Here is a 22,541-nt window from a genome sequence, read left to right on the forward strand (position 1 = left end):
CGGATGACTTGTAATGCTATTGCAAGATTTAGAGATGCTAATTCCTTTAAGTTTTGCAAGGACAATAAATAAATTATATGATCAAACAATTACCGGGTTGGATCTTCACAATATATTTTCTCACATGGCCTACTTTATATTGAAAAGAAAACTTTATGTTGCATTTGCAAAAGGATATCAATATCGACAACTAGAGTCTTGATCACGATCGAACAACCGGAACGAATGAAAGAAACATACACCAAGAAAATCAATCTATCAAAAAATATGCTTCATATATGTTTTTGCTTCATGAAATTAAAATAGTAAACTATCACATGTATCTTGTTAAATTTTAATTTTATTTTTGTAGGTTCAAATGATATCGAAGCATCTTCACCTCGGCCAAAACAAGTCACCATCTATGACGATCTACATTGAACATGCAACTAAACTTTTACTTTATTCTTCATGTATGATTATTTATTTAAAATTTTATTTTAATAATATTAATATTATTTTACAAAATTATGCATTATATAAGTCGATATACACACGTGCAACGCACGTGTCGAGAAACTAGTTACTTTATATACATATGGATAAAGGTATAAATATAAAATTATTAGCGGGTTAACTACTTATCCGATAAGGAAATTGAGTAATCCGCCCCAAAGCTATGGAAATGTGATTTTAACCCTCCCCGAAATTTCATCCGTTTTAGCGTAAAATATTTAGTTAGGTCTAATATAGCTATTTCAACCAATTTTGATTTTTTTTACTTTATTTCGTCACAAAATGAAAATTACAAAAATATTTTAGTTTATGTTCTTTCATAAATTTAAATAAAAAATATACAAAAATAGTACCTTATTTTTTACTTTTTATATAATCTTGAAAATACAAAAATAGTTTCATGTTCTAATATAGTTTAGTTTAATTAATTAGGATTAGTTTTTGCATCGTGTAGTTTTTTTTATCTTATTTTGAAAGGAGTCTAAGGTATTTGACCACAATTTTAGGAGTTTTAGAACCCAATTTTTGGCCCAATTCAGATTAGCCCATTAAGTGCAATACTTAACACCCATCGAGCTGAACCCTAAGGAGACCGATGGCTGCCTTCTTCCTCATCTGAACACACCCTTGAAACCCGTCAGCTCCCACACATAAATGACCACCCTAAACCGCCGCCCAAGCTGACTCCCATCTCATTTTCTCACTGTCACGCCACCAGCAGAACCCTGGACACAAGCAGCCGCCGAAGACCCCTCTTCTCTCATCGAACCAGCCATCTGAACCCTCCGTTCCTCCAGCCATCGTCCCACCAAACAACCACCCAATCCCATCCTCGTCACTCTCTATAGCCGCTGTTCAAACCACAGTTCGCACCAGCGCCGCTACTCCTTACTCCACCACTCTCTGCCACCCAGAAACAGCCACACACGCATGCACAATCGAGAACAGGGGCAAAACAGAGGCAGCGAACGAGAGGAATTAGCAGCACGCTATCGTTTCCCTCCCGCTCCAAGCGAATCAGATCGTGAATGAGCCATGGTCTAATTTGATTTCGTCAAGGTTGCCGACGAGGATTTTCGGTCAAGGTTTTGGTTCAATCTCTACTGTAAAGATCAATTTATAGTCAAGTTATTCTTGGTCTTCTCATTAATCAAATATAGAAGTGTTGCTACAAAAGGTTCCATTCTTGTCCCCTTGCTTTGCCTTGTCTTTTATTTGAATGATATTTTGTGCTCTTTGATGCCATTTGAGTGTTCTGCTGTTTCCAAAGTTTGAAAATTTATGTTTGATTTTGATTTCATACATTATTTGGGGGACATAAATGGACTAGTTAGTTTCCTTAGAAGGGTGAATGCACGTGATCTTCGGTCAATTTGTTTTAGGCGAAAACTCATCGAAAGCATAAAATAGGTCACGATAGTATTTGGAATTAATTGGATTGAGTTTGGTCTAGTAAATTGAACTAATTGTTGAAAAATGAACATGTCATGAAGCGTTTTGATTAGCTTTCCTTTATTTATGTTATTAGTGCTCGCTAGAAGTATGTTTTACACCGACCACACTTGGGTAGACAAGCCTTAGGATTTTGTTTGGATTTTGAGGCGAGAGGTCGTTCCTTAGTTAAATTTATCCGGGGAACGCCCTGAAGGAATTGTATATATTTTATTCCGGGGTATGCCCCAAAGTATTTGTACTTGGAGATCGATAGTAGAACTCGTAGTACTTTTATTTTTATTTTCATTTTTCTTTTGATAAGATGGGGACGACCTCGAGCCTCGTGTGTGTTTATTTGGCTTTTTTCGTGTTTTCTACCTCAATTCGAACATTCTAAAAGCCAACTTGATCATGTACGCAACCGTACTAGTTACGGGACTTGGGGAGTGCCTAACATTTTCTCCCCGGTCAAATGAACCCCCTTACCCGAATCTCTGGTGCAGACTTAATTTTGGAGTCCTAAGTGTTTTAAAATGATTTTTTTTTTTAAAAAACGGTGACCTGGCACACCGAAACCAATGTCAGGTGACGACTCCGAGTTAATCCTTTTGAATACAAATTTTTGTCACTTTTTGATTAAAACCCCTTTTGAGCTTTACTAATCTTTTTATTAATTTAAGAGGGTTAGTGAAGGTTTTGAAAAAAAAGGGTGTGACAGCTTTGGCGACTCTGCTGGGGAGTTGTAGGTTCGAGCTAGTACTTGATCTTGTTGGCTTTTTAAGATATTCGGTTGAGCTTTTTATGTATTTTGTTTGCTTTATTTGATTTTTATTTTGTTTATGTCATTTTATTTGCTAGTTGCTTATTTGTTTACAATATTTTCTTTATGTGTTACTGCTTTATAAATTGTCATCATTTGCATAACCCCGGGTCTTCTTTCTGCAACAAGTCTTCCGGAGTACGTTTGAGCGTACACGGTCTTTTGTGAGTCACTCGTGTCTTTAGGGGGTGGCGTGGGAGCGTGGAATGGGCAGACAGCTAGAGCAGCCGCCATCGACCACGTGGCGCCCCGAATTGCCTTGTCTAGTGAACCCCAACCGTAGGTCAACCTTTAAGTCATGCTTATGTGCATCATATCATTTAAACCTAACAGGGTTCGGTCCCAGGCACCGTGTCCCGTTGTAGGAAGCCTATCCAAATTTTGTCAAAATGGGCCAGTGGCCGAAAAAGATATTCAATCATCCCTATGTGATACATGTTGCATCCTTGAGAGTAAAAAGGTCATTTGACGGACCGATGCTTGGGAAAGAAGGGTGAAAGACGAAGCAAGTAGGGCCCTGTTATATTTTCTTTCACTACTTTTTCATTAAAAAAAAAGACAAAAAAATAGAAAATCCAAAAAGATTTTACACTTTTCCATTATTTTCCAAAAATTTAAAAAAAAGGAGAAAAAGAAAATCCAAAAGATTTTATATTTTCCGTCATTTCTCAAAAAGACAAAAAATATGATTTTTCCAAATTAGTTGCATTTTTTTAAAAGGCTTTCTCCGATGTCCAATCTTTCCGAACTACGCATACTTGATTCTCGTCTTTCGGGGCGAGATATGTAGGCAACCCACATAGGGTCCAGTTTTCTAGTAAGTCTTAGGTTCTTGGCTTTGCGGGGTCTTAGCCAAATCTTGCATGTCTAGCCACTTTTGGCCACATCGGTCATTCTTGCAAAATGGGGTTATTTTCGCAAAAGGAGTTCAATTACCCATATCTTAGGATCTTAAGTCCACAACTAGGTGTCATATTACTTTAAGGTTTATCCTTATTGAGCTTGCATCTTTAGCCACTTCTGGTCATATTGGCAGTTTCTGCAAAATGGGTCATTTCTGCAAATTAATTTTGGGCCATGATTATTGGGAGTTTGAATCCATATAAGCCTTAGGGAAATATGTCTACGTCTTCGAGGTCATCTTTGTTGAGTTTGCGCTAATAGCCACATTTTGGCTACGTAGTTCATTTTGCAAAAATAGCCTTAATCATGTCTTGCATGTGTCCAATATAAGGTGTCATGGCGTCACATGTGTTTTGAGTCACTAACTCTATTTGATCTTATTTTTTTCCATTCGGGGATGGAGCAATTTGCTAGAGTTTGAGCATGACAAATACCCCAGGACCATTCTAGTCAAGACAATTGCATGCACGAGCTGCTTGAGGAAACTTTTTATTTTTAGTCTATTTTATGTTGTCTTTTAATTATTAGTCTTGTACAGTAGTATCGAGCCTGTCAGTCTAGTTAATATTGTCGAGTCTTTTGTTATCGTACTTCTTATTTTGTATTTGAAAAACTAAAAAAAATTATAAATGGAAAATCCGAAAAGATTTTTATTTTTAGTTTATTCGTCCATTACTCTTTCTAGAATTACGCTTGATCTGATTCATGAGGGACATGATACGTAGTCAACCTACATAGGGTTCGATCGAATCATTATTAAAAAGAAAAAAGAAAAAAAAAGAAAAAGAAAAAAAAACGAAGTTGTGGATGTGAGAAATGAGAGGAAAGATAAGAGTGACAATTAGAAAGAAAAGAGAGGAAGGGAAATGGGCAAGCCAAGAAGTGCTAGAAAATAAAGAAAAGAGAAGGTTGAAATGAACAAAATGGGGATGATGCCAAACGACCTTGTGACCCTCGAAGTCATTTTAGAACCATTAATTGTTGTTAGGGGCATTGCACACAATGTGATATTTTTATCTGATAAATGTCCTAACGCTAACATGTTGGCTTCGTTTTGCTCCTCTTTGTTACTTTCATTGTTATTATAACAGAGGGTGGTTAGTTTGTGGCACTTTGGTGATTCGTCCATACAATACCAGAAAGCACAAGGCAGTCATGGCTAGCAAAGGCATGGACACAGGAGTTGTTGACCCGTCGAGGGAGGTTGAGAAGTCGGAATCTGAATTGAAGGAGGAGGTCCAAAGGTTGAAACAACAGATGGCAGAAATGTATCAGTCTTGGATCAGGGGGCATCATCCACCTTCATTCCCCACTAACTACACAGAAAACCCTGCAACTATCTCACCATTATCACGAGCCCAGGTTCCCACTACCGTTGACCCTTCCCCTCAACATGCACCGGGCTTTACCCCTTACCACAATTTCCCTGGCAGCTCCTCCCAAATTTTCCATGCTCCACCAGCCAAAATGACCTCATACCCTGATCAGACATCTTCTCCGATTTTTGTAGCTCCTCCACCAGCTACTCTTCCTCGATCCTCTAGCGAGATTGTGTTCAAAGTCCCTGATGCCCAAGGAAAGATACCCAAGGAAAGTTGTAGGGCATTTTGGTTTAGATGGAACGAACAAGTTGCTCGGGTCAGTTCTCTGATTGATAGAAAAGATGGTGTTGGGCCCCGCCAACAACAGAATCTAGTAGGAAACCCTTCTAAATGCTTTCAGCCTCAATACCGACCCCATAAATATCCTCATACTCCAGATAATCCTCCCCAATGCTACTTTCCTCCATAGAATCCCCAAAGTCATACCTCACCTCCCCAATACTCTATCCATGATGCACCGTCATATATTCCACACTCACAAAAACCCGCAACGGCTTGCACCACCTCCACAAATGTCTTACCCACCTCTACAAGTATATCAACCCCTACCCGAAAGAGGTTCCAACCAAGACTGGAGTACAAAATAAGAAGGCAACAGCAAAGAGAAAAGTCTTTTGCTCCAATCACAAAATCTTATGCAAACTTGTTTGAGAAATTAAAGCATTATGACCTAATTGCACCTATTTCTCCGAATCATGTGGACCCGCGTGCAAGAAGGTTTGACCCTTCTAAAAGGTGTGAATACTATTCCAATGCTCAGGGGCACAATGTCGAAAGTTGTCGGGATTTTAAAAGGGAGATAGAAAGAATGATTCAAGAAGGGATAATTGTGGTCCAGGATAGTGACACTCAGAACATTTCACAGAATCCTTTACCTGCACATGATGATGTACACTTTGTGGGGAAGATGCATGGTGATAAGGAGTATGAGAATCCTCTTGGGAACTTGCTGACTGAAGTGAATGATATTGAAATTGGTGAAGATCCCAGTAATTTTGATGTGCAACCCGGTGGCTAAGACGTCGAGTTTGGTAATTGGAAAGACACTCCTTTCTTGGCTAGCCAGGGAGGAGTTTTGGTGGTTTATTTTGTTGTCATTTCTGTTGTCCAGGTTATTTCGGGGTTGTACTTCGGACATTGTCTTGTGGCTCAAACCTTTCTTCTTCTTATTTTGCCTAGTTCGTTTAGTTGTAGTAACTCGTCTAGTGTTATTTAGGATTGTTCCAGGGTTGTAACCCACGTCTATTTTGCTTGTCTTGTTCAAACCCTTTTCATCATCTATCCAATACAATCTCCTATTTTTTGTTAGTTCTAGTCAATTTTTGTTTAGGTCATTTTCCCTTTTATAGTTCTTTTCATGCCGACTCTAGTGACATGACATGCACGCATAATTCTCAGCCTGATCTTGAAAGTTAGTCTAATCATGAAGAAATGGCACAATTTTGAATATGATAAAAGGATGCGTTTGAGGAAACAATTAAAGATTCACGCATTATGAGATGACCTGAACTTTGAATTGAGTGAAACTGAGGCAATAAGTCTGGGAAATCAAGAGGTTGATAAGAGCATACAACAAGAAAATGTCTCTCAAGAATTTTGAGGTAAATCAGTCAGTGCTAAAATACATTCTTCCACATCAAGATAAGGTTGAGTCAAGTCTGCTTCAAACTGGCCAAGGTCATTCATTGAGATAAACGTATTGCCCATTGGCACTTTTTGTTTGTATTGATGCCATCAATAGATAATATGTGTGATTTGTTTGCTTATCTTCAATTGCATGTTTGTACTGGCCACTTTTAAGTTTGGTATGACGAAGACATTTTATTCTGCTACCCAAACACTTTATCCTTTGCTACCCATTTTGAGCCCTAATTTTTTATTTCATACCCCTTTTTTGGAACCAGAAAGAGAGTCAGGAACTAGAAAAGGAAAAGAAAAAGATAAAGAGAAGAACAAAAGGAGAAAAAGAGAAAAGGAAAAAAAGGAAAAAGAAAAAGAAAAGAAAAGAAAAAAAAATAACTTTGTCTTTTGAACTATGTTCGACCTGATTCTTGTCACCACAAGATACGTAGGCAACCTTATGGTTCGGTCGCACCAAATAAAATGTTTCATAATCCCCGAAGTTAAAAGTGGGACAGTTTTTCTTAGAAATCCCATAGATCCAAAGAAACTGGGGCAGAAGTTTTAGTTTTGAAAATGATCTGATTCCAAAGGTTATAATTTTGAACCCTTTTCATCTTAAATTATTTTGAGCCTTCATGTCACCCTTTATTTCCAACCTGTCCAAAAGCCTATATTACGGTCCAAAGAAAGACCTTCCGACCAATCTTTGAGGATGTCAAATCAAGTGGGTAGTGAATGTATGATCTTCCTACATCATGGGTAATAACTTTGTTCTCAGCACAAAGAGAGAAAATGATAAAATGAGAGAGTCTTATCGGTGAAAACCTCATGGGCACCGTAAGGCGACGGTGAATTGAGAGAAAGAGCAAAATGAGAGAGGCTTGATGGTGAAAACCCTTCAGGGCACTACAAGTCGACTAAGAATTTTGGATCAAATAGGACAATTGAAGCACTAGAGCCCAATTTCACAACTTAGATGCACAACATGAGTTGAACATTAGACTTGCTTAACAGATTAGGCCACTTTAATCCAAAATGCATGTCACGGTCATTAGAGTTGATATCTATATCTGACAAGTTTCTACTCGTTGATTTCCTTGTTAGATGTCATCTCTTGTCCCCTTAACTCTGTTCTTCTTGCTTTGTTTAAGTCCTCTGAAGTTTGTTTTGTCAGAACAATTAAGAAATGACTTCAAAATCTGCTACCAGCTTTCCAATTGCACAAAGCGGAATCTGACTAGCCCATCAAAGTGGCATAAGACAGGAAAGGACAGTATGCGCACTGAGTTGGTAACAATCAACATGTTTTGGGATTCATGTGAAATGCAAGGGTTCGGTAAATGTCAACTCATAAGAAAAATGCAACAGATAGAGGATATTGAGATCGAATGGAGCAGAGGTGTTTGTTTGTGATAAGGGTTGAAAGAAAGTGGGTAGTCGATAACAGTCAAGTTCATTCAAGCTGAAATCAAAGTTATCTTGGCAAGTGTAGAAGCAGCCACCTTCAAGGTCAAGGCCACAATCTAACCACCACATTTTCAAACTAACAAAATTTTATTTGTCTTAAACAGGGGCAAGAAAATTTGTTAATCCACAGGGACCCTCCCATGAAGAAGGCATGGCTCAGGGGCAAGAAGTTCTGTTCAGAATCCTCCAAGAAGAGAGCATGGTTCAGGTAAGTTCATTCTCGGCTTTCAGGACCCTCTTGGATAATGGGATTTAGGTTTCATGTTTTCAGGACCCTCTTGGATAATGGGATTTAGGTTTCATGTTTTCAGGACCCTCTTGGATAATGGGATTTAGTTTTAAGTTTTCAGGACCCTCCTGGATAATGAGATTTAATTTAAAATTTTCAGGACCCTCCTGGATAATGAGATTTAGTTTTCAAGTTTTCAGGACTCTCTTGGATAATGGGATTTAATTTTAAAAGTTTTGAGGACCCTCCTGGATAATGGGATCTAGTTAGATTTCAAAACCTTCATAGATAACAAGATTTAATGTAAGTTCTACCTGTAGGAAATATAACTTAGCTTTAAAGTTGTCACTCTTAAGATGAGATTTAATTTGATGTTTTTAGGGCCCTCCTGGATAATGAGATTTAGCTTTTAAATTCTTAGAGCTCTAAAGGTAACATGATTCGATTAACACTCACAAATATACCCAGATCCCAAACTGGGGCAGAAAAATTTCTTTTGTTTTGTCTGTTTTATTGTAATGGCAGGCGTCCACCTAGAGAACAAGGGAATACAATTCAAGTTTTTGGCAATCAGGCACCCACATGGATAACAAGGGAATATAATTCAAGTTTTGGAAAGCAGACGCCCACATGGATAACAAGGGAATACAATTCAAGTTTTGGCAATCACGCGCCTACCTGGATAATAAGGGAATACAATTCAAGTTTTGGAAATCAGGCGCCCACCTGGAGAACAAGGGAATACAATTCAAGTTTTGGAAATCAGGCACCCACCTGGATAACAAGGGAATATAATTCAAGTTTTGGCAATCAGACGCCCACCTGGATAACAAGGGAATATAATTCAAGTTTTGGAAATCAGGCGCCCACCTAGAGAATAAGAGAATACATTTCGAGTTTTGGAAATCAGGCACTCACCTGGATAATAAGGGAATACAATTCGAGTTTCGGAAATCAGGCGCCCACTGGGATAACGAGGGAATACAATTCAAGTTTTGGTAATCAGGCACCCACCTAGATAACAAGGGAATACAATTCAAGTTTTGCAAATCAGGCGCCCACCTGGATAACAAGGGAATACAATACAAGTTTTGAAAATCAGGCGCCCACCTGGAGAACAAGGGAATATAATTCAAGTTTTGGAAATCAGGCGCCCACCTGGAGACCAAGGGAATACATTTCGTGTTTTGAAAATCAGGCGCCCACCTAGATAACGAGGGAATACAATTCAAGTTTTGGAAATCAGGTGCCCACCTGGATAACAAGGGAATACATTTCGAGTTTTGATAATCAGGCGTCCACCTGGATAACAAGGGAATACAATTCAAGTTTTGGAAATCAAGCGCCCACCTGTGGAACAAGGAAATACATTTCAAGTTGGCAATCAGGCGCCCACCTGGATAACAAGGGAATACAATTCAAGTTTTGGCAATCAGGCACCCACCTAGAGAACAAGGGGATTAATTTCAGAGTTACTTCCAATTCGCAAATTCAAGAAGCATCAGGACCTCGCCTGAAGAACAGAGCCCATTTTTCAGTCTCATGTTGAAGATCAAGAAGAGATTCACGGAAGATTCAAGACAAGAAGTAGATAGGATCTTGTATTTTTATTTTACTTTAGCTGTAATTTTTCCTTTTATTTTCGATGTAATGGCAGGAACCATGGACCGGAACCTCGATGGCACCTCGACCGGCTCTCCACCTCAGTATACTCCACCACCCCGTTCACTTCTAAACTACATGTGGTCTGATTCCTTTATAGCCAAGGATATGTAGGCAGCTCAGATACCAAGGCTCGGTCAAACCCTCTTCCTTTCTCTTAGTTTTTGGTTTCTTCAAATAAGGGTCGGGTCAAAAACCTGTCTAGTCATTCTTTGTCTGAAACTCTTCGCGTTCCAGTCAAAGAGGGGTAGATATAGACATGTAATTTTTGACCCTCTCCGAAATTTCACTTATTTTAGTGTAAAATATTTAGTTAGGTCTAATATAGCTATTTCAACCAATTTTAATTTTTTTTACTTTATTTCGTCACAAAATGAAAATTAAAAAAATATTTTAGTTTATGTTCTTTCATAAATTTAAATAAAAAATATATACAAATAGTACCTTATTTTTACTTTTTATATAATTTTGAAAACACAAAAATAGTTTCATGTTCTAATATAGTTTAGTTTAATTAATTAGGATTAGCCTTTGCATCGTGTAGTATTTTTATTTTATTTTGAAAGGAGTCAATTAAGGTGTTGGACCACAATTTTAGAGCCCAATTTTTGGTTCAATTCAGATTAGCTCATTAAGTCTAATACTTAACACCCATCGAGCTGAACCCTAAGGAGACCGATGGTTGCCTTCTTCCTCATCTGAACACACCCTTGAAACCCGTCAGCTCCCACCCATAAACGACCACCCTAAACCGCCGCCCAAGCTGACTCCCCTCTCATTTTCTCACTGTCACGCCACCAATAGAACCCTAGACACAAGCAGCCGCCGAAGACCCTTCTTCTCTCATCGAATCAGCCATCTGAACCCTCCGTTTCTCCAGCCATCATCCCACCAAACAACCACCCAATCATATCCTCGTCACTCTTTATAGCCGTTGTTCAAACCACAGCTCGCACCAGCGCCGCTGCTCCTTACTCCACCACTCTTTGCCGCCCAGAAACAGCCACACACGCACACAATCGAGAACAGGGGCAAAACAGAGGTTGTGAACGAGAGGAATTAGCAGGACGCTATCGTTTCCCTCCCGCTCCAAGCGATGGGCTCATTCGATTTTGTCAAGGTTGCCGACGAGGATTTCCGGTCAAGGTTTTGGTTCAATCTCTGCTGTAAAGATCAATTTATAGTCAAGTTATTCTTGGTCTTCTCATTAATCAAATATAGAAGTGTTGCTACAGAAGGTTCCATTCATGTCCTCTTGCTTTGCCTTGCCTTTTATTTGAATGATATTTTGTGCTCTTTGATGCCATTTGAGTGTTCTGCTGTTTCCAAAGTTTGAAAATTTATGTTTGATTTTGATTTCATACATTATTTGGGGGACATAAATGGATTAGTTAGTTTCCTTAGAAGGGTGAATGCACGTGATCTTCGGTTAATTAGTTTTAGGCGAAAACTCATCGAAAAAATAAAATAGGTCACGATAGTATTTGGAATTAATTGGATTGGGTTTGGTCTAGTAAATTGAACTAATTGTTGAAAAATGAGCATGTCATGAAGCGTTTTGATTAGCTTTCCTTTATTTATGTTATTAGTGCTCGCTAGAAGTATGTTTTACACCGACCACACTTGGGCAGACAAGCTTTAGGATTTTATTTGGATTTTGAGGCGAGAGGTCGTTCCTTAGTTAAATTTATATGGGGAATGCCCCGAAGGAATTGTATATATTTTATTTTGGGGTATGCCCCCGAAGTATTTGTACTTGGAGATCGATAGTAGAACTCGTAGTACTTTTATTTTTATTTTCATTTTTCTTTTGATTAGGTGGGGACGACCTCGAGCCTCGTGTGTGTTTATTTTGCTTTTTCCGTGTTTTCTACTTCAATTCAAACTTTCTAAAAGCCAACTTGATCATGTACGCAACCGTACTAGTTACGGGACTTGGGGAGTACCTAACACCTTCTCCCCGGTCAAATGAACCCCCTTACCCGAATCTCTGGTGCAGACTTAGTTTTGGAGCCCTAAGTATTTTAAAAGGAAAAATTGGTGACCTGGCACACCGATACCAATGTCAGGTGGCGACTCTGAGTTAATCCTTTTGAACACAAATTTTTGTCACTTTTTGGTTAAAAACCCTTTTGAGCTTTACTAATCTTTTTATCAATTTAAGAGGGTTAGTGAAGGTTTTGAAAAAAAAAGGGCATGACAAAAGCGTTAAGCTGTAAATTCAATTCGTTCATATACGGTTTGGTTTTGAATCACCCTAGCTAATTGGCATACTTTTACTTTTAGTTTATTAAAAAAGCATAGCATATTTTTATATTTAAAAATAAAATAACATTAATTTTTTATTGCACTTTTAATAAAATAATTTATAATCACACAAATATGTATAATTTATTTTAGATCATAAATTTACAAAATAATTAATTTTTAAACTTCGAGTTTAATCAAACACCGCCATGTTAAATAGGATCGAAGGAGTAATATACAAAGAAACAAATTTAAAATCCAAATTTACCCTTTTATTATTAGAATTGTGTTAAAATTATTAGTCGTTGTACTTTTAGTATGTTGATATTTTTACGGTTATCAAGTTGTCTCGTATTTATCATTCACTCTAATGGAGCTTCAGTGTGGACTGTGAAATTTTGAATACGGTGGATGAAATTCACATGTTAAAATACTTTGAAAAATATCCAAATCTACTCTTTAACTTTGAATATATTTAAAAATAATCGTACACTCACTCTTGATAAGGTACGTGTTTGACTCAAAAGATATCGAAACATTTTTGAACAAATCAATAAAAAATGAAGAGGTAAATCTTAGCTGAGTATAATAATCTCTATACTGAAAAATGAATAAGGAGAAGGCGGATAATAAGACTTCTTTATCGATCTAAATCAATAAAACCTTTTCAAGAAATCTTCTCATTCATAAGTAGAATTACCGCAAATATCGTGAATCCCCCTTTACAAAGTTATTATTCGCTATATATATATATAGGGAGTGAGTCCCCTCTAAGCTGTAAAAGACAAATTAAATATTCGAAGGAATATTCTTAATATCCCCTAACGGGTTTATATTATTACAAGGGTCGTACAATCTCTTGTTTGTCTTAAGGTCGTCCTCCACAGGGCGTCAGGTTATGGGGAACTCGCGGTTTCGTCGTACTCGCCGATGGTCGTGGTTGTTCAAATTTGGACCCATACAGTTAGTCCCTCCGATTGTCGAGGTGGCAACTTGGTGCATCCTCGATGAGCGGACACCATGCATTTCTACAGGAAAATTTGATCCTTCGAAGCGTTGCGACATTGGCCAATGGTAGGCGGTCGGCGTGCTTGGCAAGACGCCAGGTTATACATTTTACCGGGAAATGATGTCATTTTCACGTGTGTCATCATTACGCATGTTTTCGAGGCAGGACTTGATGGCTTGTTGCTTCGATTCTGATGCCACTCTGTGACCTTCCGCTTCAATTCTGGCGCCACCCAATCCTATAAATAGGGAGAGGGTTTGTTTTTTCGAAAGTTCTTGGCCATTTCACTTCTAAATACCCCTCATTATCTCTCCGAGCGAGCACTGACAATCTTCCGCTTCTTCTTCTCATATTTTTCGTTCACAACTTCATCTTCCTCCCTTGTTTCTACGGTGTCAACACCTCTTTTCTCTTTTAACGAACGCATGCCAAGGCAACACCGATCTCACGAAGGGATTCCTGAAGCTGTCCTATTATCCATGGCGCCCCTTCAGGCGGTGAGGATACGGTGGTAGAAGAGGGTGACAACCTTCCTATGGTGGAGGAGTTACTGCTGAGACACCCCATGTCTCGAAGTGACTTCCTCAAAGATCTCCCTCCTACTCCTGACCCCGTACCCTCTTAGACGGAGCAAGTTCACATTGACGCTCTTCGCGTAAAGTATGGCATTCCCGCTCATGTCGACATGGTTCCGGCGGGGAGAGATTTTGTAGAGGTCCACAGGCCTAGGTACTATGCTTTCTATGAATACCCTTTCATGATTGGCTATACTTTTCCTCTCTTCCTATTAGCAGAAGAATTCTGTAGATTCTACCAGGTTTGCCCGGCACAACTTTCACCGTATACGCTTAAGATACTTCTGCTGTTGACCAAGTATGGCGGAGTTGGCAAAATGTGATGTTTCCATCCACCACCTTTTGCATTTGTTCTCGCCTAGCTTCCATAGGGGCACCATGGTGCATTTGAGGCATCGTGGCACAAAAGGGCTAGTGGTTGGGACAGACGACCGGGCAAGTCGCAAGTTCTGGCATAAGTACTTCTTTGTCAAAACTGAACACATCGTTTCTAACTCCGCCAGGTTCCTGGAATAATGGAATGAGACTCATAAGTGTCGCCACTCATTTTACTCTTCCTCCATCTGTATTCATTATAAAGTTTGTTTGCTTCTCGTTTGCAGCTATGGGACGTCCACCTCGCCCTATTGCAAGGGATTGGGTAGCCCGCCTGCTTCCCCATACAGCGGAAACCCGAGATTGGCCTGCCTTCGTAAAGCGTTATGGCCCTAAAGTTCCATCTAGTAAATGTTTTCCCTACCACTTCGTTTGTTATATGACGTTGTTTATTGATACGACCTTTCGTGATGACGGGTCGAGGAGCTTCCAAGCAGAGGGTGCCAATCTCTGCTTTTCGACAGGCCGTTGCTGCTGCGGGCACGCAGTTTATTTTGAGTGAGTCTGTTCGAGAGGGTCGTCCTCAACCTATTCAATTAGAAGGTTCCTCTCGAGTCGTGGTCGTGAGGGAGGAGGCTTCTTCAATGCCGACTCCCACATCTCTTGGATGAATCCTCCAATGGGGACGAGCCGTTATCGAGAAAAAGGAGGAGAATGGAGCTTGGGAAGGGCGTGATCGTGGATGCTGATAGAAGCAGGGCATCGCAGGCGGTACCCGTACCCATATTTATGGCTGATGCATTTTATCGGGGAGATCTCCCCAAGCGGAAGGAGTTTACCCAGGAGCTGGCTTTGTGCGCTCTGCTGAGCAAGTGCTGCTAAACTGTGAGCAAGTGGTGTTTGTTTTAGCTCCTATAGGTGCTGCTCCTGAAAACGGGGTGCTTAGGGCGATGAGCGACATGGAGTTGTCTCAGAACGTCGCTGGTATTGCCTTACGGGTAGGTGTCTTTCCTTTCCTTTTTGTCGTTGAGTTTGTGTGGTGATCGTCGGCCTGTATTTTGTTTCTAACTTCTCCTTTTCCTTTGTGCCAGACCCTCATCATGGAGGCCGAGTGAGAGCATCGGGAAAGGAAGAGGACGACCATCTATGGGAAGATATCGTCCAAGTATCAACGGTATCGTGCTAAGCACCGCGCGATGTTCGACATTTATAATTAGGACCCTGAATTTCAGTTATTTTGCGAGGGTATCAAACAGAGGGAAGACCAACTGGAGCGTAAGATCGAAGAGCTGAGGGAGTGGGATGAGGAGCTCATGAAGGCTGTCGACTGTAACAGTGAACTCGAGGCTTCCCTTAAGGTGAAGGAGGATGAGCTTGAGTTGAGCAGGGGGGTGATGGCTGAGAATGCCGACTTGCAAGCAAAGGTGGCCAGTTTAACCACTGAATTGAGTACGAAGGCGGTGGAGGTTGAGGGGCTTAAGGGCGAGCTGAACGTCAGTGTTGATAAGTTGGTGGCAGCTATTTCTGGAACTACATCTTTGGAGAATGCCCTCCGTGCTTGTAGGCCAGAGCTGATTGAGGAGAAGGAGGCCTCTAATCATAAGGCCGCGGGTCTTGAAGGGCATGTTAAAGAACTAGAGGCGGAGCTATCTGCGTTAAATGGACAAATGGCTTTGCTGAGAGCGGAGGATGCAAGTCGACGCTCCCAGCCTTCTACGTCTCGTGCTTCAGCCGATCCGGTCGTGCCTCATTCTTTATATGAGTTGTGGGTCCTTGTTGAGGCTCGGCTTGGCGTGTACAAGGCTTTTCGTACCGAGGGAAGGGCAACTAAAGCGGAACTTCAGGCTATGCACACCGAAGTTCGTGCAGCTCATGAGGCATGTGGGTATGACCTTCTTACACCTGATGGAGATGACATCAACTCTGATGATGCGAACCGTCTTGCTTCAAAATCTTGGTACGAGGATGCTTACCCCACTAGGGATGACGTGTAGTCTTTTGTTTGTACTTACTTTTGTTTTGGGGCTTTTGTATGGGGCGTGATTTAGCCCATTTGTAAGAATAGGTGTACATAACATTTTGATGTAATGTAGAATTTATTTTGTCGATTTGTTGGCGTCTTTTGCAATGTCTATGGTATCTGGGATATCTGTCAAGTTGTTAAGTCGATTTAGATTTTGGATGAGGTCGATCCCCTTTTTTGTTGATGGCCTTGGCCATTGGGAAGTTGCTTTGAACTATCGTCGAAGTAGGATCCCGTCGTGGTTCGAACGAGGTCGAACTCATATTTTCGTCGATGGCCTTAGCCATTGGGATGTTGCTTCGAACTGTCATCGAAGTAGGATCCCGTCATGGTTCGAACGAGGTCGAGCTCATAGTTTCGTCGATGGCCTTGGCCATTGGGATGTTGCTTCGAACTGTCGTCAAAGTAGGATCCCGTTGTGGTTTGAACGAGGTTGAACTCATATTTTTGTCGATGGCCTTGGCCATTTCTCGTTGGAGGTTTGATCGTATTCCCGTAGGAAGACACATGTCGACTTTATTCGTGCAATGGAGATTTAATTATATTCTTGTAGGAATCACATGTCAACTCTGTACATACAATGGAGATTTGATTATCTATATCCAGTCCCTTCATTACTCCGTTCCAGAGATCATGTTGACGGGTGAGGTAATGAACATTACTTCAAACCTCGAGACGTCTCCCTTGCCACCTCATTAAAAACCTCACCGAGAAAACCCGATTGGGACAAAACTCAGATGATGGAAAAAGAGTACGACTTAGGTAGCGCCTTCTTTCAGAAGTGGAAGTATTTGAGATGGGTGACATTACAGTTGTTTTGGAGTAGTGTTTCCTCCATTGTCTCTAACTAGATTGCTCCTTTGTTTGCTACGGCTGTGATTTTGTATGGTCCGTCCCAGTTTTCCCTCATTAGGGTCTTTCGCTACTTGTGTTTTAGCCTTGAGGACGTAATCTCCGACTTTGAGCGGTCGCACTTTGGCCTTCTTGTTGTAGTACCTTTTTGCTTGTTGCTTTTGGGCTACCATTCTTATGCGGGCCACGTCTCTCCGTTCTTCGATTTCATCCAGATCTTGTAGCCTACTTTCATCGTTGCTTGGTCCTCTCTCGTTGGAGTATCTCAAACTAGGCTCTCCGACCTCGACTGGTATAACTGCGTCAGTCCCGTAGACTAGTGAATATGGCATCTTACCTGTACTGGTTTTTGGTGTGGTGTGGTATGCCCATAATACTTCCGGTAGTAGTTCAGTCCATAGCCATTTGGCGTCCTCAAGCTTCTTTTTCAATATACTCAGTATTACTTTATGGGAGGATTCAGCTTGACCATTACCGGCGGGATGATATGGCGTGGAGAGTATTCGTTTAATGTGCCATTTCTTGAAAAACTCGGTCGTTTTCTTTCCGACGAACTGAGGCCCGTTGTCGCAACTGATTTCTTTGGGGATGCAGAAACAACATATTATGTTTTTCCATATGAACGTGATAGCCTCTTGCTCACGTATCTGAATGTATGCACCTGCTTCCACCCATTTATAAAAGTAATCAGTTAAACCCAAAAGAAAACGTACATTACCTCGTCCGGCTGGGAGAGGTCCGACTATATCCATCCCCCACTTTATGAATGTCCATGGTGAAGTGATGGAATGAAGAAGTTCCCCTGCTTGATGTATCATAGGGGCATACTTCTGACACTGTTCACATCTCCTAACGTAGTCCGCGACTTCTTTTTTCATGGTAGGCCAGTAGTATCCGGCGCATATAAGGCATCGGACGAAGGGCGCGGTTTCCCGTGTGGGCGCCACAGTGCCCTTCGTGTACTTCTTCCAGTACTCATCTTGTTTGGTTTGGCCCAAGGCATTTGGCTATGGCCCCACCAAACGTTCTTTTGTAGAGATCACCGTTTATGAGGCTCTATTTGGCTGCATGTATCCGAAGATTTTTGCTTTCTTTCTTATCTTGCGGGAGCATTCCGTCCTGCAAATATGCTACGAGGCGGTTGTGCCAGTCCCAAGTCAGGCTTACAGAATGTACCTCGATGTGGTCTACTGCGTAATGGAGAAGGGTGACCACGTTTTCCTTGTTGATATTTTTGGTGGCTACTGCTAGCTTGGCGAGGTCGTTTGCTTCGATATTCTGCGCCCTAGGTATTTGGTCGAAGCGGCATTCATCGAATTCTGGTAGCAGTTTGTGAATTTTCGACTGGTACTTTTGTAGTCTCTGTTCTTTAATTTGGAAAGTCTCGGTGACTTAGTTCATCACGAGTTGAGAGTCGCAATGGAAGATGAGTTGTCGGGCGCCATATTTGAGGTCTAATTTCAATCCTGCAATCACAACTTCATACTCAGCCTCGTTGTTAGTCATCTCAGGGCATCGTATGGACTGGCGAATTACTTCGCCCGTAGGAACTTCGAGGATGAGTCCCAGTCCTGATCCCGAGGCATTAGAAGCATCGTTGGTGTAGAGGACCCAGAGGTTGGTGTGTGCGGAAGCGCGGAGCGCTTCTTGCTCTATTTCAAGCAATATTTCCACGCTGAAATCAGCGACGAAATCGACGAGCACCTGCGACTTAATGGCAGTTTGCGGTTGGTATATTATGTCGTGCTCACTTAGTTCTATGGCCCATTTGGCCAATCTACCCGATAACTCGGGTTTGTGTAGGATACCCCTTAGGGGGAAGGTTGTCACCACCTTTATGGGGTGACATTAAAAATATGGTCTAAGCTTTTGTGAAGCTACGACTAACGCCAAAGCTAGTTTTTCAAGGTGAGGTTACATTATTTCGGCATCGATTAAGGTTTCGCTGATATAGTAAATCGGAGATTGCGTACCTTTGTTTTCGAGGATCAAGATTGCACTTATCGCGACTTCGGAGACTGCTAGATACACAAGTAGACATTCACCTGGGTCTGCTTTGACGAGTAGGGGTGGCGAAGATAGATACGCTTTCAGTTTTCTCAGAGCGTCGACGCATTCTGCATTCCGTGGTCTTTCCTTAGCACATTTAAAAACTTATGGCATCTATCTGATGATCGTGAAATGAACCTCGATAGGGCATCTATTCGTCTTGTTAATTTCTGCACCTGCTTTTTGCTGGTCAGTACCTCCGGTATTCCTTCGATGGCCCTAATCTGGTCCGGGTTGACCTCAATACAGCTTTGTGACACTAGAAAACCAAGGAACTTTCCTGAAGTTACGCTGAAGGCGCATTTTTCGGGATTCAGCTTCATCCCGTATTGCCTCAATATCTCGAAGGCTTCCTTCAGATGGCCAATGTGATCCTCTTTCTTTGTCGATTTTACTAGCATGTCGTCGATGTAAACCTCCATGGTCTTACCAAGTTGTTCTTCGAATATCTTGGTGACTAACCTTTGATATGTCGCCCCTTCATTCTTGAGTCCGAACGACATTACCTTGTAGCAGTATGTTCCTCGGTGAGAGATGAAAGTGGTCTTTTCTTGATTTTCTTCAGCCATTAAAATTTAGTTGTAACCGGAATAGGCGTCCAAAAAGCTCAGTAGTTCGTGCCCCGCTATTGCGTTGATGAGCTGGTCGATGTGTGGTAACGGAAAGGAATCTTTCGGGCATGCTTTGTTCAGGTCGGTGAAGTAAACACACATCCGCCATTTCCCATTCTTCTTTTTGACCATGACCACATTGGCGACCCATTGGGGGTATTTCGACTCTCTGATGGAACCATTAGCGAGTAATTTATCAACCTACTCGTTGACCGCCTCATTGATGGCGGCATTGAACTTTCTCTTCTTTTGCCATACCGGCGGGTAAAGAGGATCGACGTTCAGCCTGTGTGTGGCGATATCCCTTGGGATTCCTAGCATTTCTGAGTGGGAAAAGGCAAACAAATTGGCGTTGTTAGTTAAGAACTCATGATATTTACCTGGTTCCGAGAGGTTATGTCCGACATAAGCCTTTTTCGTGCTATCGGTGTTGTCTAGTTGAACGGGATCAAGATCTTCTACGGTTTCTTTACAAGCTTCTACGACGTCCGGGTCTTTGATGGCCTTTACTTGTGCGTCGGGTTTGGTTCCCGACATGGCTGATTGTCATGCCTTCGCACTTGCCCTTTTTAGTTGTTTGGTGTGTGTGCAATCTTGGGCTATCAGGTAGCATTCCTGGGCGGTACGTGGCTCGCCTCAGATGCTGAATATCCCCCATAGAGTGAGAAATTTGATTACTTGATAGAAACTTGACGAGGCGGTGCACATGGCGTGTATCCATGGACGTCATATGATGGCATTGTAGGCTGTTTCCTGGTTCATAATGTGGAATGTCATTTCTAGGGTGACTCCTCCTACCAGGATGGGTAGCACTATTTCCCTAGAGGTTCGCTCCACTGCATTATTAAAACCCGTTAGTGTTATGCAACGCGGTATTATTTTATCCTCGAGCCTCATCTGCATGAGAACTCGTGGGTGAACAATACACGTGCCGCTTCCGTCATCCACTATTATTCTTTTTACATCGGTATCTACGATGCGTAAAGTTATAACCAAAGCATCATAGTGAGGGAAAGACAAACCATCAGTATCTGACTTATCGAAGATGATACTGTCTTCGAGGTCGTCATACCGTTCGTGGGCAACCGTCCATTTGAGTTTATGCGTGGTGGTGAATTTCACTTGGTTGATTATCGTATCATTGCCGCCGCCAATGATCATTTGTATGGTACGAGCTGGTGATGGTAGTTTTGGAGGTCCTTGAGGTTGATCGCGTCCGCGAGCGAAGTTGGCCCGTCCTCGGTCGCTCAAAAGTTCTTTCAGGTATCCCTGGTTTAATATTCTTACCACTTCTTGTCGCGGTCATATGCAGTATTTGGTCTTGTGTCCTCTTTCCTAGTGGAATTCACACAAAACGTTCGACCTCATGGTGCTCGGATCCGACTTCATCTTTTGCGGCCATTGCACCTTCGTGCCGAGCTTTTCCAGTGTTTACACCATTTCTGAAGGAGAAACACAAAAGTTATGAGCAGATAACAGTAGAGGCATACCTATTCGTTTCGAGGGGGGTGCGGTGTGTCGAGGCGCAGAGTATGCATGTCGTGGAGGAGGTGGATTGGATGTTCGGATATAGGGTTGGTTCCTTTCTCGATTGAAATGTGGTAGTTGATCCCTTCAACCGTCATTGCGGCGATCTTTCCGTGTCTCGGTTTGAACTGATGTTAATCACTGGAGCGGTCCGTTCAGTTCATCCTCGTCTGCCATCACTTCGACGCAATAGGCATTATGGATCTCTTCCCATGTGGTAGGGGGTACTTCAAAAGTCTACTTAGTAGCTTTTTGGTTGCTTTTGACTCTTTTCTATTTAGCCCATTTTGAAATGCTACTACTGCCATCCCTTCTAATACGTTCGGTAGGCTCATCCTTACCCTATTGAATCGGGCTAGGAAATCCCGAAGTCATTCGCCCGTCGTTTGCTTGACGACGAAGATATCATTGAACCTAGACTCTGCCTTTTTTGCTCACGCGTGAGCGGTGATGAACTTATCTGACATCTCTTCGAACGTTGATATCGATCGTGCTGGTAGTTGGGAATACCATGTCAATGCTCCCCTGTCAAAGTTTCGCCGAAATTTTTTAGCAGTACATACGGCAGCTGTTCCTTTGATAAATCATTACCTTTTACTGCGGTAACGTAATGGATTAAGTGATCTTCTGGGTTCGTGGTGCCATCATATATTTTCAAATATGGCGGCATTTTGAAGGTCTTTAAAATAGAATGGGGAGCTGCCTCTTCGCTATATGGCTGTTCAACGAATCGGCCCACATCGCGTTTTGGTAACAACTTCGGAGTGCTTGGTATTTTATCAACCCTTTCCTGATGTTCCTTTATCTGGTCGCAGAGTGTTTTTGTTCTCATTTTCTATCTCTTCCATTTTCTTTAAGATGGTCGTGAGTGCATCGTTGCCTACGTCAGTAACAGTACGGGTGTTATCTGTTCGTGTAGTGTCTGGCTCATCGGCAACAGATGCGGTTTCTGCGGGTAATGTGTCTTCGATATCTCTCTCAACGGGTTTCTCGAGCATGCTGCTCAAGGTGTTTGTCAACCATTCTTCTAATAGCCTTTTCATGGCCGGTGGCGCTTCTCCTGCTGCGGATGTCGAGGTTTCCCTCTCGAGCAAGATCGTTAGATCCTCGTGCGGGGGAGGTGAGATCTCTCCCTCGGGTGTAGCACTTGGTGTTGCGTTTTCGTTGTCTTTTCCACTGGCTTCGTTAAGGGAATTCAGGAGGTTGTTCGTGACACCTACTATTACCTTTAGCTTTGCTTTCTCCCTTTCGTGCCATTGTTGGCCTTTATGAAGCTAAAGAGAGGTGGTTATTTCTTTCAAGAATCTAGATGAAAACT

General features: G+C 41.6%; 1 long non-coding RNA gene across 1 annotated transcript; it reads left to right on the forward strand.

The window, feature by feature from the left end:
* Positions 1-241: 241 nt before the first annotated feature.
* LOC107813600 (uncharacterized) lies at positions 242-11,374 on the forward strand. The gene is made up of 2 exons (XR_012698829.1): positions 242-1,672; positions 4,744-11,374. It is a non-coding gene; the product is annotated as an uncharacterized LOC107813600 (long non-coding RNA).
* Positions 11,375-22,541: the final 11,167 nt, after the last annotated feature.

This window comes from Nicotiana tabacum, chromosome 1 (assembly GCF_000715075.1).
Source record: "Nicotiana tabacum cultivar K326 chromosome 1, ASM71507v2, whole genome shotgun sequence".
Taxonomy (NCBI): domain Eukaryota; kingdom Viridiplantae; phylum Streptophyta; class Magnoliopsida; order Solanales; family Solanaceae; genus Nicotiana; species Nicotiana tabacum.